A 6214-nucleotide genomic window follows, 5' to 3' on the forward strand; every position below is an offset into this window, starting at 1 on the left:
GACCTACCATATATTTGTTGCAAAATTGGACCAAATAAATTTTCTAAAATATTAGGCCATATTTAATGCACAATTGACAAAATTGTTGGGTGTCAAAAGTTTTGATCCACCTCTCGTGGAAAAGACAAATTTCCGTCGATTTAGGAGGGAACGGGTCAAGTTTGAATTGCAGCTGCCTTATAGTTTGCTCTTTATTTTATCCAAAAATCATTTCTAGTTACATAAGTATCTATTTAATCATAAATACATGATTTGGTGGCGATACGTCGAGGTTTGGACGGTGGCCGAGGGACCCAACTCCAGAGCGCGTAAACTTGCATGCCCGGCACGTAGTCACCGCGTGACCGTGGCGTTGCCATGCGTCCTGGGCTGCTTAGGAATGTCTAGTGGGTTGGGCACTCCCCAGGTAGGTGCTAGGAAGAAAATGACAACAGAAGATTCTCACGAGGAGACCGAACTATGCTCAAACATGAATTAGCAGCCAAGTGTTTGATTAGCGGTACGGGAAATGCACATGGCCAATGGGTGTGAGTTTTGTCTGAGGATGATAATCTACTAAGAAGACTGTCTTCACAAATTTTCAGCTCAAATGGAGGAGCCTAGGTGGAACTTGCTTTGCAAAGTACCACACTGGACAGAAATATGAATGTTGAAGCTGGGCTCAAAATAATGAATGGATTGAGCTAAAATTTGACGTAGGATAGTTATTCGGGTATAGGAAAGCACTGTAGAAAATTGATACCATTTGGACATGCCAAAGTGGTACTTCCTTCACAATGCTCTTCTCTGGACATAAACTTGGGAAAATTAGTGAAAGAAGTAGGATAAATGAAATAAGCTCAAATTTGGTCATGCCAGGTAAATTTTCAGAAATAAGGAAGCAATATATAATATAGTTGCTTCACAAATTGAAAATATGACAAGAATAAAAGATTGGATGATGAGCTCACACGGTTTGTTTAATAGAGCTCGAATTTTGTGGAGAGTGATTATTTGAGCATATGGAAGATTTGGAAAAATATAAGATCATTTGGATAAGCCTAGCTAGTACTTACTTCACAAAGCTTCTCTTAGGATAAAAACTTTAGAAATTTGTTGAGGAAGATTTACTAGGAAAATGGAGCTGAATATTATCATGTGACAACGATTTGGTTATGGAAGAGTGCCCAAAAAGTTTGAGGGTAATAGGAGAGGTCTAGATAACACTTGCTTTGCAATGTGTCAATCTGGCCATAAAATAGAAATTGAACCTGGGCCCACATAGATGATTTGATTGAGCTACAATTTGGAGGAGGAGGATAATTTGGGCATATGAAGGAACTGTATAAATTTCATGCCATTTGGATATATAAAAATAGTACTTCCTTCACAATGATCTCCACTGAGTAGAAAATTGGGGAAAATATTGAGGGAAAATGGTTAAATTCAATGAGCTAAAATTTTGTGGAGGGAGATTCTATGGGCAGGGTCATGTCCTGGTAAATTTTCAGCAATTATAAAGCAATATAAAATGTAGTTGCTTCACAAACTTAAAATATTACCAGAAACAAAGATTGGATGGTCTCATGGATTGTTAGATGGGGCTAAAATTTTGTGGAGATCTATGATATGGGTATATAGAAGATGTGGCAAAAATTCAACTCATTAGGATATGCATATCTAGTACTTCCTTCACAAAGCTTCTAGCTGAACAAAAATTTGGAAATTTGTCGAGGAAGATTTACTGGGCAAATGAAGCTGAATTTTGTCATGAGGCAATGATTTGGTTAGGAAAGAGTGTCCAAAAATTTTGAGGACAGTCAAGAATATATAAATAGCAATTCCTTCACGAAGTGATGTTCTGAACAGAATAGGAAAATGAATATTGTTGTATTATTTTTGAACTAGGCAAGGAAGGTTTTTGACATATTTGACAAAGATATGATCCAAAGAATTTATGAGAATTTTTTAGAAATTTTGAGAATAACAGAAATATAGGTTGCTTCACAACCAGTGACACATGGACATGACACATAGGTAAAAATTGACACATGGACATGACACATAGGCAAAATTGATGAGGTGGCGCCTAGTCATAGCAATCCACCAAAATTTACAAGGTTATGACCATCTATATTGGTCGTGATCAGCTAGAAATAAGGTAACAGACTAGTGTTGTCTACTTTACGACCATTTCGTGTAAGGAAATTACGACATTTCTAACCAAAATGGTCGTTATGGTTTAGGGTTTGGAGCCCTCCGAACAGATTACGACCAATTGGTCTCAAATGGTTGTAGATTTAGGACCATTTCTTTCAGGGTCAATGACAGAAGGTCATAAGTTGACATATTTCTTGTAGTGGTGGTGCCCTTCTTGGAGGCATCATCTTAGAGTCTTTGCTCCGTCGTGGTCCGGCTCACTTCCCCCCGCCGGCGTTCATGGTCGAGGTCTCCATCGATTCCAAGCGGTTCTTCTTGGTCCATCCGTAGTTTGCTTGGTGGTTGGTGTGGGGTGATGTGTCGGTGCCTGACTCCTTTGTATCTAGCCTTCGGTATGTGTTGTGTGTGGTGAAGGCATGTGTTTGTATCTGTTTGTTTGCTAGTCGTTGTTTTATATATAAAGCATGGCGAAAGCCTTTTTTTTAACGATCCATCTTCATCTTTAAGCCTTGGATTATCGATCTTTGTTTCCACATCATCTTTTTTTTACTAACAATTCGTCCATATTACGGAGAAATGTTATTCCTCTCCAAATTACCCTAACACTGTGTTCGGATGTCTGAATTAGCCCCTTCGAATTGGATATGGTATTGTCTACGTGCCAATTCAGGTGTTCGGGTGTTTATCGAATCGAGCGACGGAAACAGGCCTGATACAGAGCCGAAATCGCCTTCACGCGCGCAGCCCTCCCGCGATACATAGGTCTCTGCCTCCGATTTGGCCCAAATTGGGTTACTCCCGCAAAACGTACCGCTTGGAGACAGTCTCGCGCGAGACCTATCCCTTTCCTCCCGCGCGTGAGGTGAGACGCAAGCTTCAGGAGCCGCCGCCGGCGCATGTATGGATCCCCACTCCATGGCCCTCCTCCTCCCCCTCCTCTCTCCGACGGCGGCGGATCTTCAAGCCCCCGTGGATGCGGCCCCTTTCCCTCCCCTGCATAGCTCCTTCCTCTGCCCCGCGAGCCGGCACAGCCCTGCATCTGGCCTGTGTCGCTGGCGGGCGCGACCTCCATCCCGGCCATCTCGCTGGCCGGTGCTCCCTCCATCCCGCCCATCTCGCTGGCTGGCGCAACCCCTCCATCTTCTTCCCCTTCTCCCCTGCCATCTACTTCTCCTTCCTCCTCCATCTTCTTCTTCCCCTTCCATGGACCCCTTCTTTCTCTTCCTTTGCTTAACCAGCCAGCCTTTTTTAAGTTCTTCCTCTTCCCTTGTTCTGTTCTTCCCTGATGTCCACGTTCCCATGAATTTACTGATCACATGTTTATTTTTTTGCAAGTGTTGCTGGATCCCCCTTCTTTCTCTTCCTTTGTGCATTTGTAAAATGTTTGTTAATTTTTATTCCTATATAATCATTCAATTATCACACATTGTACAGATTTTAATTTGATATAGAAAGCACAAAGCATTACGCAATTCCATAGTTTGTCATCCGAACATGATTTGGTATTGAAAACTGATTATGATTCCATGGGCCAATTTCATGAGCATCCAAACATGTGAATTCGTATTCATGTCATTACGGTTTCCTCCCTGAATTGGAATTAAAACCAATTCAATACGGAGGCCTACAATACAGACATCCGAACACAGCGTAACTATTCCGTCCCATATAAGATCGTATATACTGTGTCCAATCCATGAAACAACAACTAGCCGAACCGCCGTGCTGGCACTCAGTGCGCGGGCGGCGCGGCCGCAGAAACGGGCCGTGCGCGCAAGTCCCGGTCCTGAGCCAGAGCTTTGACTGGGCAGTGGACAATGCCCCCCTTTCCTCGGCTTTTATCTCGAGATCCACATTGAACCTTGTCTCTCAGCCCCACTCTCTCTCGACTCCGGGTACGTACGTCGTGCCTCGGCCCTCGTACGTGTGATCCCACTCTCGTGCCTACTTTGATTAGTCGCCACTTTCCAGCTTACCGCCGAACAGCATGCAGGGCGTACGCAGCGTACCTCGCCATCGCTGACAACAGTAACTTCTGCATCTACTACTTCTGTTCGTACCCGTCTCCGCGTAAGTTTAGCTCGCAACAGCCAAGGTAGAGCGCACACGCGCAGACAAACAGGACGGAGAGACTGTTGTGCGACGAGCAAAAAGGAGGCGTAGCTGCCTAGGGGCCGTAGCACGCCGGTGATGGAGCGGCATGCTCCCACGTACGAGCTGCGCCCCCCATGCATGTCCAATCGCAGACCATGCCATCACACGATCAACTCTACGTACCACGTACGTATTACCACGTACCGGCTGGCCGCTAGCGAGCTCCAAACGCCAAGACAGTCGAGCTCCGGCCGGCTGCCCCTATAAGAACCACACAGGCGGTGCTTGGCTTCCACGGTCGATCCATACGCTAGCTCACCGTCTTCTCCACGACCACGACCTGCCGCACCTTCTCTTGAAACCATGACCAGCTCGAGCCAGGCCGCTCCTTCCTCTGCCCTCAAGGCTTGAACTGATGGCGTGCGCGCTTAATCGGGAGTAGTATCATCTTTTAGCTCTTGCATGTGGGGAGGAGGTTAGCTGCTGCGCTGTACATGTAGCCAAGGATGAATTGGCAGCGTTTTGTTGAGCTCGGTCGGAGTGGTCCGTCGCGCTGGCAAGTCATTACTGGCTACGTGTTTGCCTCGTTTCCTCATGCTAGAGCCAAGATGTCATATCGTGTTGGGTTGGGGGTTTCAGACAAAGTGTGAGCAGAAAGGAGTAGCACAAACAGGTAAGCCAAGGTATTAGTTACCATTCTCTTCACACTTTCACAGCAGCACCTCCTTCCTTCCTGCTCTGAAAAGCTTGCACCGCGCAGTCGCGCACACATGTTCTTTTCTTCAAGTCGCTGTCCATCTTGTGGTAATATGTTACTCCCTCCGTTCCAAAATAGATGACTCAACTTTGTACTAACTTTGTATAAAATTGAGTCATCTATTTTGGAACGGAGGGAGTACAACTTATTAAGCTCGTTTGAATTCAAGACGCAACGAGGCCTATTAGCTCAGCTGGTTAGAGCGTCGTGCTAATAACGCGAAGGTCGCAGGTTCGAGACCTGCATGGGCCAAAATATTTTTATGCAATCTTCTGAATCTGATGTGTCTTTCTCAATCACTGTTTTGTGCACTTCTCGTAGATAAAATGGATTACTCCCTCTGTAAAACTAATATAAGACCTTTTATATATTAGATCACTAATGAGTTGCTTTGTATCGTGAGCTGCAAGGCTAACATGGATGTGCCGTTTTGATATACTTGGCTTATGTATGTCTTGTTTTCTGAGGGAATTTTGGTGTCTCGTGTCAGATAAGTAGTATGCTTGTAGTATGATGTAAATTTTGATTCACTTACTGTTTACCCGCTGGGATATGATCTTCCCACAAAATCTGAACTGAGCGCAACTTGGTTCACAAAAACTGAATTGTCGATTCACTTACTGTTTAATTCACAAATTAGATGGCTGATACGCTGCTTGATTCTACTTGGTCGTTTTCATGTTGCCAGGAAAGTTTATTTCCAGGATTTATGTGACAGAATCAACAAACATACCATGGAAACTGAATTAGGAAAATAGCTCAACTCACCAAATTAATGCAGCTGAATCACGTCATCGAGTCAAGATACTACTAGTAGAATACAAAATTTACGCACAGATATCGCCTTCGCATATTTCACTGCATCATAGTACTACTATACACCCATCCCCTAAAAAAGAACTATTATACATCCAAAGATTGCAGCAGAGATTGCCTGCATGCCAATTTGCGCAACAGCAAATGGTTTTAGATGAACGAACAAAATAGCGTCTGTTTTATATAAATTATGTCCGAACTTATGTGAATTTTGTCGTGCTTGCATGAAAATCAGCAGGTTTATTCAAACTCCTTTGAAATATATCCAAGTCGAGCATTGGACATCGTAGTCTCACTTATCACCGATACCAGGTCTTCATCCTCTAGTGCTCAAACACACCTCGACATGGTGCACTCCATCACGAACCGCCATGAGTATTCGCTGCCACACAATACACAACTACGAAG

The 6214-nt window shown here is 44.1% G+C and overlaps 1 non-coding gene across 1 annotated transcript; it reads left to right on the plus strand.

Moving 5' to 3' along the window:
- The first annotated feature begins 5168 nt into the window (after positions 1-5168).
- Positions 5169-5242, plus strand: TRNAI-AAU. The gene has a single exon. It is a non-coding gene; the product is annotated as a tRNA-Ile (tRNA).
- Positions 5243-6214: the final 972 nt, after the last annotated feature.

Source organism: Triticum dicoccoides, chromosome 5B (genome assembly GCF_002162155.2).
Source record: "Triticum dicoccoides isolate Atlit2015 ecotype Zavitan chromosome 5B, WEW_v2.0, whole genome shotgun sequence".
In the NCBI taxonomy this organism is placed as follows: domain Eukaryota; kingdom Viridiplantae; phylum Streptophyta; class Magnoliopsida; order Poales; family Poaceae; genus Triticum; species Triticum dicoccoides.